We start from the raw sequence: 12223 nt of genomic DNA, 5'->3' as shown, positions 1-12223 counted from the left end.
GTACCATTTTAAAAGAAATGGGTAATATTGGAAGAGGTATTGCTTATGAGGGGAAAATGATGAGTTAATTTTCAGTAGTATTGAGTTGAAGATGCTCATATAAACTCATATAAGTGTCATAAAACATATAAGTGGAAGGGTCTAATACACCATTGGATTATAATGGTTTGGAGCTCCAAAGCAAGATTGAGATAAGAGATAAACAAGATTGGGATCAGATTTAGGAGTTCTCGGGTGACAGCTGATGCTACAGAATTAATGAGATTGCCCAGAATCAATGTGGAATGAGAAGGCGGCTGGATCTCAACTTAGGGTAACCAGACGTTTCTTGGTAGGCAGAAGAAGCACTGTAAAGTAGATGTAAGAAGGAGCCATTAGAGACATATATCTATTTAACAAGCACTTATATAATGCTTCCAGAGCGCCAAAAATTGGTCTAAGCACTTTTCAAAAACTAACTCATGGAAAAACAGCCAGAAGAGTGTAATGTTCCTTAGAAAATTGGGAGTGGTTAGCAGTGTTAGGTGCTGCAGGGTCATCTGGTAAGAAAAGGACTTGGTTAGTGACTTGGGATGCATGACTCAAATGTGGGACTCCCTGACTGACATGCACGTTATTCTTTTCTAACACTAAAAGTACCTTTGAAAGCATCTAGCGCAAGTCTTGGCACAGAGAAGTTGATTTATAAATGTTAATTGACTCAGTCTTTGACTTGCAATATAAGCAGGCAAAGCTGTTTCCGTTGTTTTTCTTCATTATCTGAATATTTCTCATTATCTGAGTATTTCACTGAGGTTTCTAGATCTAAAAGCTAATAGTCTTGTAAAACTTTAATCCTGAAGTAACTGAATTATCATTTAGTTGATTTTATGCCATTATTCTTATTGCCATTTTTTGCTTGTTTTACCTTTTACAGAGTTTCTTTGCCTGCAGATCATTGCTTTGATCACGACCATTCACTCTGAGTGAATATGTTCTTAGTTTGGAGTTGATGTCTGTTAACAATGATGTGTTATGCCTCGGCGCCAGCATGAAGCACTCCTACTACTGCAATAAGCCAGGTTTCTGAGCTGTTTCACCCAGGAATGAATTCAGTTCAGCCCTTTTGGGCTGCAGAAGAACAGAAGGAATGTCAAATAGTTAAAATTTAGCCTGCACAGAACTGGAGCTTCTGGCCAGGAGTTCTTCAGACAAAGCTAGGAGGATTCTTTTGAGCTTCCAGAGTCCAGCTCCAGGCTCTTTGCCATCACTGGCTGAGACCAGAGATAGACAGCAAGGAACAAACACATCTTGGAACTGCTGGTACCAGAGCAGTTCCTGACCATCCTGCCCAGAGCTCCAGGCTTGAGTGCAGGAGCAGCCCAGAGTCTAGGGAGGAGGCTGTTACTGTACTGGAGGTGCTTGGAGAGGAAGCTGGCTAATCCAGGAGGAAAGGTGAGATAAGGAAGAAATGATCTATTATCAGAAAGCAGGCATTTTCTCCAGAGAGAGATAACAGAGTTGAGATCTTCTCTCAAATACAGCGAGAAAAATGGCTAATGCGCATTGTAGAGTTATGTTCCCTGTGTATTATCCTCTCTGTCCTTTTATGCCCTGCCCTTGCGGATTAAGGGAAACTGCTTTCTGTCCTCCCATCCTGTGTTCCATATTAATATTGGGATCTTAAGCTCTAGAACCCTCAGCAGATATCACACTGGTTAAACTGTGTCTAATTGTCCCCAGGTCCTAGCCCTCCTACAGGGTTAGGAAGTACCCTAAGGGCCAATAGTTTATCTGGCAGCAGCAGAGAACTCACCTGGGGTCTAGCTCCAGCCAGTAAAGGGTCAGCTCAACTCTGAAGCTTGGGAGCTGCACCCTATTCAGGAGAAAAGTGAGGAGGAGATTGTCCTGGGCAAAAGATAGCAAATGCAGGTGGCTTTTTGCATTTTCCAAATGAACCTCATCATGAAAATCTTTGCTTACCTTTCAATTGACCTCTAAAGCCTGTTCCACAGCATATCATTTTAACCTCAATTATGATTCTTTTCTTCCTTCACTTTTTTGAATTAAAATTATTGAAAAATCCTGCTATTTCATATCACATAGTTCAGTTTCTCTATTCTAGCTTAATGCCACCAGCTTCCCTGACCTGGACCTCTTAGTCTAAAGGCAGGAGAACATTTTTCTGCATTGAAGCCAACAGAAAACTACTCAGGGCTACATGCAATGGAGAAATGTTAGAATGTACATTTTTTTTAAATGAGTGTAGGAAACAAAACTTTCTTTAGTAAGTGCATGCTTATTGGAAAAGCACACATCCATACCCAAATATAATTATACTGTATATATCAACTGCCACTATTTTTATGTTTAATATTACATTATGGACATCTTTCCAAGAGTGTTACATGGAATATATACATATGGCTGACATATATTTCACTGTATGGGTATCAAATTATTTTTAAATTAACCCTAGAGGTTTTTTAATTGATGTGTCCTTGCCCAGGATCTGAACCGGCGAAAGCCTGGGCCGGAAGCAGAGCATGTGAACCCAACCACTCGGCCACGGGGCCGGCCCCTTTTGTTTGTTTTTTTCAATACTGCCAACTAAAAGCCATAAATCCTTTTATCTTTTTTCTATATAAGCCTATATAAAAGTAGATTTGTATAGTGAATCTCCATGAATCGCCTAGTTTCAACATTATCAAATGATGGCCAGTCTTTTCTCATTTATAGCCCTACTCACTTCCCATGTTATTTTTTACATATAATTTTGAAGTACATCTCATACCATATTCTTTCAAATGTAAATATTTCATTATGTACTCTAAAAGATGACTTCTTGAAGGCATAACTAAAAGACATGAACTTTTTAACATAACCATAATGCTGTTACCATGCCTAAAAAAATTAACAATTTCTTAATATCAAATTTCCACTCGTCTCAAAGATGTCATAAACTTTTTAATTTGTTTTCTTTTTCAGCTCATTTGAGTCAAGATCCCAAGAAGAAAATGCGTTGTGATTGGTTGATATGTCTCTTAGGTTTCTTTTAATAAATGGGTCCCCCTTCCTTCTTTTCTCCCCCTTGCAACTCACTTATTAAAGAAATTAAGTTGTTTGTCCTATATAGTTTCCCACAATCTGGGTTTTGCTGCTTGCATCTTGTGCTGTAGTTTAACATGTTCTGTTGTCCTCTCTGTTTTCTATAAATTGTAGCAAATCTACAGGCTTGACCAAAATCAAATTTAAGGTTTTGGGGCAAGACAAGTTTAACTTGGCAAGCTGGTGTTCTGTCTGGAGCCTATAATGTCTGATTGTTTCTTTTTCTGTGATGTGATCAGCTTTTGATCCTCAATACCTACATCTAGTAATTCATTAGAGGATCCCAAAGTGATGATATTCTTATTCTGTCATTCTTTCTTCACTTAATAAAGCTGGAATATTTATATAAAGAGATGCTTCCCCTGATTTCTTGCTTGGTTACTCAATGGTTTGTATATGAAAGGCAAGATAATTGCTTAACTCCCTCCCACCTTTTTTTTTGTTTCTCAGTTTCAAAACAATTAGTTTGCTATCTCCTCTAAAACAGTGGGCAGTTATTATTAGTAATAGTATCATTAAGAACTCATGGATTTAAACATATTTGATATTTTTCAATCCATAGTACTAATAGCCTTTTGAAACTCATATGTCTCATCTGTGGGCAGTAGGAGCCTCTTCAGTTTGACTCCTACATTTATGACATGAGCCTAGTCAGCTTTGGTAGCTTTCTTGCTGTCTGCTAGGACAAGATGTACCAGGCCTGTCTTATAATTTTCCTTGCCCAGTCCTAATAATTTTTCCAAGGACCCTTGATTCTGTTTAGTGGGAAATGGTATTTCAAGATCCAAAATAGGGTGCTACGGTTGCTCGCTGCTTAGTTTGACATTGTTCCTTTTCAGTGCTCAGAGCCAGAAAAATATTTATGATAAAATTTGTATTATGGGTTCACATCACTAGTTCCACGTTAAATTCAGGACTTCAGGGTCTTAATCTATCTTTTCATCTGTATCTCCTTTTGAAGAATTCTCAAAGACACTAGGAATGATAGAATATCAAATACTCATTTGCTTTATCCTACAGCATATATGCAATAGCCTCAGAATAAGAATATCAGCATTATCATCAACAAATATGATTTCTGTCAACCGCCAATAGTGGTGTGTGTGTGTTTCCCATTTCCTTTGTCCTTAAGGTATATCTCATTGGGGATATACAAAAAAATTACTCTTTTAAGGACATTTTTAATAATTCCTCTTTTGTGTGATTATGCCACCAACAGGTACACATTTAAGTTCAGTTTGTTTTGTTTCTTCACTATTTAGAGAATCCTTTTTCTTTTCTTTAATTATTTAAAATGCTTCCTTTTCTTATGTAAAATATAAAATTTTAAATGCAAAACCTACAAAGTAAGATATTTTCAAAGTTGTATTCCTGTTCCCTCGTTCTATTCCCTCCCTTCCCCATAGGCAACCTTTTGTTCTTTACTTTTATGGGTTATCCTTTTATTATTCTTTTAATATAATCATATGTATACATGCACGCACAACCCTCCCTTTTTAAAATGATGGCATACTATAAAAGTCATAAACTTAATGCACATCTGTCTTATGTGAAACATTTTCTTCTATCTTTCTGCAGCATGTAATCCCAATAATTGCTTATTTAATGAGCAAATAATTGAGTAAGGTATGTGTGAATGAGTGAATTAATTATGGTGAAATTGTTACTCTCTTCCAGATGATTTGATCAAATGGAGAATGAGAAGTTGCTTCCAAAGTAGAAGAAATCTGAGGAAATAACATGCCAGGGCTGGCCCCATGGCTTAGTGGTTAAGTTCACACGCTCTGCTTCGGTGGCCCAGAGTTTTGCCCATTTGGATCCTGGGTGCGGACCTAGCATTGCTCATCAAGCCATGCTGAGGCAGCGTGCCACATAGCAGAGCCAGAAGGACCTACAACTAGAATATACAACTATGTACTGGGGGGCTTTGGGGAGAAGAAAAAAAAAGATTGGCAACAGATGTTAGCTCAGGTGCCAATCTTTAAAAAAAAAAAAGCAAAAACAAAAAAAGAACATGCCAACAGGGATACACTGTCAGATTTGATGACAGTGCTTATTAGAACTTTGATTCTGTAGAAGTTGAAAAGTATCAGAGAAGACTAGAAAGCTATCCAAAAATTACTACAAGGATAGTATAAGTGTAAGGGATGTTGAATGAATTTCACTCAGAACTCTGTCCTTATTCAGCATCGGAGATCCAGACTGGTGAGAAACCCTATGAAAGTGATAAGTGTGGAAAAGCTTTTACTCAAGAGTGCAAGCTTCAGTGAAAATAGGAGAATTTTCTGGAGTTAGACCCACAAAGTGAAGAATATGGGAAAACTTTCAGTGCGAACAGCAGACTGGTTCATCATAAGAGAATCCGTACAGAAAGAGACATTATAATAAATGTAACAAGCGTGGGAAAGCCTTGGTCAGTGGTTACCTCTTAACCAGCAGCAGAGACTTCACACCCGAGAGAAATGTTACCAAGTATAACACATGTGGTAAAGCTTACAGTCAGACCAAAGAGCTTTTCTATCGTATCAGAATCCACAGTGGAGAGAAAATCTTAAGTGTAATCAGTATAGTGAAAGTTTTCATGGAAATTCTTTCCTTATTAAACACCAGAGAACTCACTCAAGAGAGAACTTAAGAAGTTGATAAATATGGATGGAAAAAGACTTTGAACAATAGCACCTCATCTGACACTAAAAACTCATGGGTGTCCAGCATCAGAAATTGGTAAGACAGAATTTCTTCATGCTAGACCTCTGGGTGGTCTTTGATGAAAACTGGCTCTTCAAAACGTATCCCCCAAATCCTGTCACATTCAAAAGAGCAAGCCATTTACTTTTTCCCTAACAATCTGATCAAATAAGCTACATTATTTTAGTGATTTGAAGGTTGCCTATGGAACACCAGTTCAGATTTCTAGATGTTTTACTAGTTGTTCCAAAATATAATTCTTACAAAAGCTTGAACCATTTAATAGTATTCTTTTAGTTGAAAACCTAAGTTGTTTATAAAATATACAAGTAGGAATATTAGATGCTTAATATATTTTAAATGTTTCCACAGTGATGATGATTTATCAAGTCAAAAAAACTTTTTCAGCATCTTTTTAGTGACAGCACAGTGAATCTTTGGGCCTTCCATTCCTACATCAGTTCTAATGTATAACATGTAGCTCATAGCCAAGACTCCAAACAAGAAAGATGCATCTTTTTATTAATAGAGGTTGGTTAATTTGTGTTTGTAAAACATTAGAGATACCCAAGCTAGTCTTCAGAGGAGGAGAATAAGCAAACCCAAATACCTAGGGGCGAGGCAGGTAATGTAAATAAATGAAGCAATCCTAGAGTCAAAAATAAGGGAAAACAGGCCAGCCTGGTGGCGCAGTGGTTAAGTTCACATGTTCTGCTTCAGAGGCCTGGGGTTCGCTGGCCTGGATCCCGGGTGCGGACCTACACACTGCTTGTCAAGCCATGCTGTGTCAGACATCCCACATATAAAGTAGAGGAAGATGGGCACGCTTGTTAGCTCAGGGCCCGTCTTCCTCAGCAAAAAGAGGAGGATTGGTGGCAGATGTTAGTTCAGGGTTAATCTTGCTGAAAAAGAAAAAAAAAAGGGAAAACAAAAACCGTCTTTTTTATTGCATTAAGGTTTCAGGAAAATTGCCAGGATCCTCTTCATTGAGTTCCATTGCAGGAGGAAGATGATCAGGTTAGTTGTGCATTTTAACCACCATAAACAATGATCTCTACTGCCAGTCGTCCTCTTTTTTCTGAGGAAGCCTGGCCCTGAGCTAACATCATGTCCATCTTCCTCTACTTTATATATGGGATGCCTACCACAGCATGGTGTGCCAAGTGGTGCCATGTCCGCACCCGGGATCAGAACCGGCGAACCCCGGGAGGCTGAGAAGCAGAATCTGCGAACTTAACTGCTGTGCCACCGGGCTGGCCCTGATCTTTTCGTACTTTTGAGTATAGTATATTTTAAGGAAAAGCTTCGTAAGCTTTACTGCTGAACCACTTCAGTCGTCAACTGATAGGTTTGAACCATCATTAATTTTCATACTAGTCGCTAAGGTATGACTTATGTAATCATACAATCAATGTTTCACAACTTGAAACAAATTGTAGCACAAGGGATCTTTAAAACAGATTTCACTACTATTGGCAATGTTATCTTTTTTGGTGTCAGGAGCTTTAAGAATGGGAATCACAATGTAAGTAAGAAATGTATTGGCTATGAGACTAATTTTCCCTTAACCTAACAAATGAAGGTGAGGAGCATATTTCTGATTAAAAGCAAGTCTCCCTTCTTAAAGGAGAAACTCATATTTCTAATTTTAGATATTCTTCCTAAGGGGTTAAGGTCTATCTCCAGATCTTCGGATCCACCTGATTATTAAATGTGGAACATATGCCCAGTGTTGCCACATCTTCCAAATCTTATATGAACTCTCTTTAGTCTTTAGTCCTTTTTTTTACTTTAGGACAACTTGACTTGCCCATGGGCTATCAATTTATCACCTCTACTTGTAAAAATGTATCTTTTATCCAAAAGACTGTTGTAATTATTAATAGTGATCTTGGGGGTAGAGATGAGGGCCATGGTACTTGTGTATGCCCATGGGCTCTTAGTGCCTCTGGGCTCAGAGATTACCGACTGCTGATACAGGCTGCTCAACAGAGTTGTTAAAATGACTAGTTTACCAGGCTATCTCTACCTCAGTGCCTCCTCCCAGCAGAGATCTGCCTGCTCGTAGGGAGCCACTTTCCCTTACTGCAAGAATGAAGGAGTTAGCCGCCCTGGTGTAAAGACCACTTTAACAAAGCACTAAGCTTCTCATGCTCTGTCTTTCTGTCCCATAAGCATATAAGCCTGGGGCTATAATGGGGACCTAAAAAATATTTTCCTCTTCACTAAGGTCAACTCAGGCCAGTGAAGTGTTTGAAATGCCTGCCGAGACCAAGACATAATATAGGGTAACAAGACTTATCATTGGTCTGCACTACTGAGTGCTTTATATGCATTTCACTTAATCTTTACAGTGAGTCTGTGAGGTAGGTCAGTCATTCCATGTTACATATGAGAAAACGAGAGGTTAAATGACCCGTACAGCAAGTGGTGAACTGCAATTCACTCTGTGACTTGAAGCCTGCACTCTTGTTTCTAGTTCTCCAGCTCAGGTTTAGAAGGAGGCAAGCAAGTTATCTAATAATAACAGCCAGAATTCATTGTATGGCCAATTTTTTTAAATTTATTTTTTAGCTAAACAATGTTACAGTTAACAAAGTTAGGTTAGAGGGGCAGGCAGGACCAGAACAGGAAGGCCCTTCAAAGCCAGGGCAAGGAGCCGAACATTAACTGAAAAGGCCATGTAAGAAATTTAAGCCTGGCGGTAACTGTCTATCGGGAGACTAGTTTGTTTACCGTTGCAACAAATGAGGAGTGGGCATGCTCCCGGAGAGCAGGTCTGATTAAGAGAGTGCTAAATATGAGGGGATAAAATTGAGAAATAGGAGGGAAAATGGATGAGGACTTGGTGATTGATTATGCGAGAGTTAAGAGAACAAAAAGTTCCAGATGTAATCACAGAATGGTGGTTCCTCCACCAAGAGAGGCAACACTAAATAAGAAGTAGCATTTTGGGGCTGGCCCTGTGGCCAAGTGGTTAAGTTCACGCTCTCCACTTCAGTGGCCCAGGGTTTCTCAGGTGTGGATCCTGGGTGTGGACATGGCACCGCTCATCAAGCCATGCTGAGGCGGTGTACCATATAGCACAACTAGAAGGACCTACAACTGGAATATACAACTGTGTACTGGGGGGGGGGGGGGGGGGGTTGGGGAGAAGAAGAAAAACAACAAGATTGGCAACAGATGTTAGCTCAGGTGCCAATCTTTAAAAAAACAGTAAAAAAAAGAAAGCATTTTGACAACAGATTGATGAGATCAGTTTGATAACGTTAAGTTTGAGATCCTAGGAGGCATTATATTGCAGATGTTGCTATTTGTTAATGGATTAGTTTAAGGATTTGTGGATCTAGGACTCATGGGGAGAGAGTTAGGCTCGAGATCCATATTCTGAAACCATACAATTTGCAGAAATGGTTTAACTGTTTAAGATATCTTATGAAGTGTGTAGTGCTAAAAGATAGCCCAGGACAGATTCTGGGAGCAGTCCTCACCCTCTTTCCCCCCAGCCTCTGTAGATTTCTCTTCCAGGGCATCTGGGGAAGAGATGAGGGATTCCTCCCCATACCTTGCCAGGGCTCAAATCTCACTCTGAACCATGGAACATGTCAGAAAACAACAGACACAGGGCGAGTCTTGGACAACAACTTGAATCCACATGGGAGTGAACATTAAGTTGACTTTTGGGTCCTTTTCTAAAAATCTTGAAAGATTTTTCAGCTCAGAAGCATGGCTTCCTGCAGGAGGTTGATATGAAAGTCTCCTTTAAGGAGTCAGCCTGCACCAAGAATGATCAAGTCAGCTCCCTGTCATAGAGGCAATGTAGCCACAAGAAAAGAGCATCTAATCACAAAGAGAGCTTAAGACAGACAGAAGGCTGAGTAACAGCATCTCCATCTTTTGACTCTGGAGAGACGCAGGGATATAGAGACAGAGAATAGACACAAAAGGTGAAAACAGAGCTCTAGAAAACTTTCATTTCTCACTTTTTGTCCACATATGTTACTAACACTTCTTGGCCATTTTATTAACCTAATAACTCTAACATTTAAAAAGGAGATAGTCTCTTGTGATATTTTGATAAGCCTTCTAACTACTACAAAAATCAAAAGAGGAAAAAAAGCAGAATTTGAGATCTAGGATTCAAGAAATTACAGAAAAGGTGAAACTGTAATGTCAGAAGGTCAGTGTTACTTTGTGAAAATAAAATGAAAGCATGATTAGGCTCATAATCATGGTAGGCGTATTTAGGGAAGTTGAAAGGGGGCCAAGAAACAATCAAGAAAAAAGGTTGAACAATATTAGGAAAAGAGATTCCAGAAAGAACTCCTTTATTTATTTGGGTTTTTCTGGATTCTCTTTAATTTGTATCTAATTGATGAACCGTTGATATAGTTCTTTCCTCAGGCCAGAAACTGACCTATCTTTAAAATATGTGAAACAGACTGAGAAAAAGGATCAAGAATATTTAGACAGGTCCATGCTGCTAAGCAAAACCTGAGCCATGTAACTATGTGTGTGCTGTGAGCCGCAGTACACATTGAGTAAACTCTTGCTTAGAAAACGAGCAAAAATTTAAGCCTTTTTGCCCCCAAAGGTGACAAGAGGACGAGCAGAGAATAGCAACATAAGTATATTTGGAGGATTCTAAGTGACTTACATTCCAATCTAACATACCAAGTGTCCAATAGGCAATGCCTAGAGTAAGTAAACCAAAAAAAAAAAAAAAATAATAATAATAGAGGCATATTGCTTATATGGAGGTGACTACTAGAAGAACCAGGAGGTAGAAAAGGTGCCCCTTAGGGATATCAGGGAGTGTGGTAAGTGATAGAGCAGGGTCTGGTGCTTTTCGTCATAAAACCTGGTGTGTGCATAGTGGCCCCGGATTGTGGGAACCCAATAAGTGAAGTGTTTGGGGTGGGGGCTTTACAAACCACCTGTGAAGGGGAATTCCACACATTCACATTCCACACATATCTACGTACCTTATATTAACATGCCCTTTTGAAGGTTTAGGGATTCTCTATCTAAAAGGCTTTTTCCTGCCTCTCCACTTGGATTATTTCTGTACTTTCTTTACAACTCAACCCAAGTGTCAGCTCTTCTAGGAAGTCTCTGGGATGTCTAGTACCTCCTGTCTACCACTTCTCTGAGTAGCCAGAGCTCCACCAGTGCCTCTTCCATCTTAATACTTCTCACATTCCTCTTTTGTAAGGTTCTCTTCTGTCTACAAAACACAAAACCAGAGCTGAAATGGAGACTCTGACATGGTGTGGAATTTCTAGGACGATAACTCCTTCCATAAAAGGAAAACTCCACCTACTGGGTCAGGGAAGCAGCAAGATATCTGGTCTCAGTCAAGGGCTGGGTTGGTGGAGGTAAGAGAGAAATGCTGATGAGACCAGAACAGAGCAAATCTTGTGCACTTTAGGAGGAGGTCTTCCATGAGAGAGCTAACCTTGGAGCCTGCACTCAGTGTGAAGTCTGAATTTATGCTCCAGACAAGATGAGCATACCCTAAACTAGAATTTCAAGATAAAAATTGGCCCTGAAGAGGAGTTTCGCTTCAAGGAAGATGGAATAAACTTAATTTTCCCTTTTTTTTCTTGCTAAGTACAGTTAAAAACCCTGGACATTGTATATAAAACAAATACAAAAAGACTCTAAAAAGTGGAAAGAAAAAGACATACCCACTTTAGACCTTGAGACTCAAGGAATGACAAAACTAAAGACAAAGAAAAGATTTTGAAAGCAGTCAGAGAAAAAATGACACCTTACCTATAGGAGAAAAACAGTTCAAATGACAGTGGATTTCTTATGAGTAATGATGGAAGCCAGAAGGAATTGACACAGTATTTTTAAAGAACTGAAATAGAAAAGAACTGTCAAGCCAGAATCCCATACTCAGTGAAAATATTCTTCAGAAGTGAAAGGAAAATCAAGACATCCTCAGACAAATAAGACAGAGAATTTGACACCAGCAAACCTAACCTTTAAAAGTGGCAAAAAGAAATTCTCTAAACAGAAAAGAATCAGGAAAGAAGAAGGAATATGGGTATATACAATAGGCTTTCCTTCTCCTCTTGAGTTTTCTAAATTATGTTTAACTATTGAAGCAAGAATTATAACACTGTCTGATGTGGTTCTAAATGTATTTAGAGAAAATACTTAAAGGAATTACAAATGGAAAGAGTAAGGAATGTAAGGGAAAGTAAGGTTTCTATACTTCACTCTAACTTGTGAAATGATGACACCAATAGGATGTGATGGTTATGTATATATAATGTGATACCTAGAGCAACTACTAAAAAGCCTATACAAAAAGATGTACTCAAAAATTCTACAGATAAATCAAAATGCAATTCTAAAAAATGCTCAAATAACCTATAAGAAGGCAGGAAAACAAAAACAAAGAAATGAAAAAACAAACCTAAAACAAAAAACAAAA

General features: G+C 38.8%; 1 protein-coding gene across 6 annotated transcripts in view; it reads left to right on the top strand.

Moving 5' to 3' along the window:
• ZSCAN23 (zinc finger and SCAN domain containing 23) overlaps window positions 1-12223 on the top strand; it is a 27179-nt gene extending 14956 nt beyond the window's left edge. For 2 of the 6 annotated variants that reach the window (XR_002801957.2, XR_011429906.1), the window contains exons 5-6: window positions 917-1434; window positions 4765-6437. The gene's annotated coding sequence lies outside the window, so the exon portion shown is untranslated. Of the gene's footprint in view, window positions 1-916; window positions 3438-4764; window positions 6710-10990 lie in introns of those variants that run through there. The other 4 variants (XR_011429905.1, XR_001379181.3, XM_014734276.3 and 1 more) reach the window with 4 other exon arrangements.

Source organism: Equus caballus, chromosome 20 (genome assembly GCF_041296265.1).
Source record: "Equus caballus isolate H_3958 breed thoroughbred chromosome 20, TB-T2T, whole genome shotgun sequence".
NCBI classification, from domain to species: domain Eukaryota; kingdom Metazoa; phylum Chordata; class Mammalia; order Perissodactyla; family Equidae; genus Equus; species Equus caballus.
Note: the sequence above shows the minus strand (reverse complement) of the source record. Positions and strands in the feature narration are given on the sequence as shown.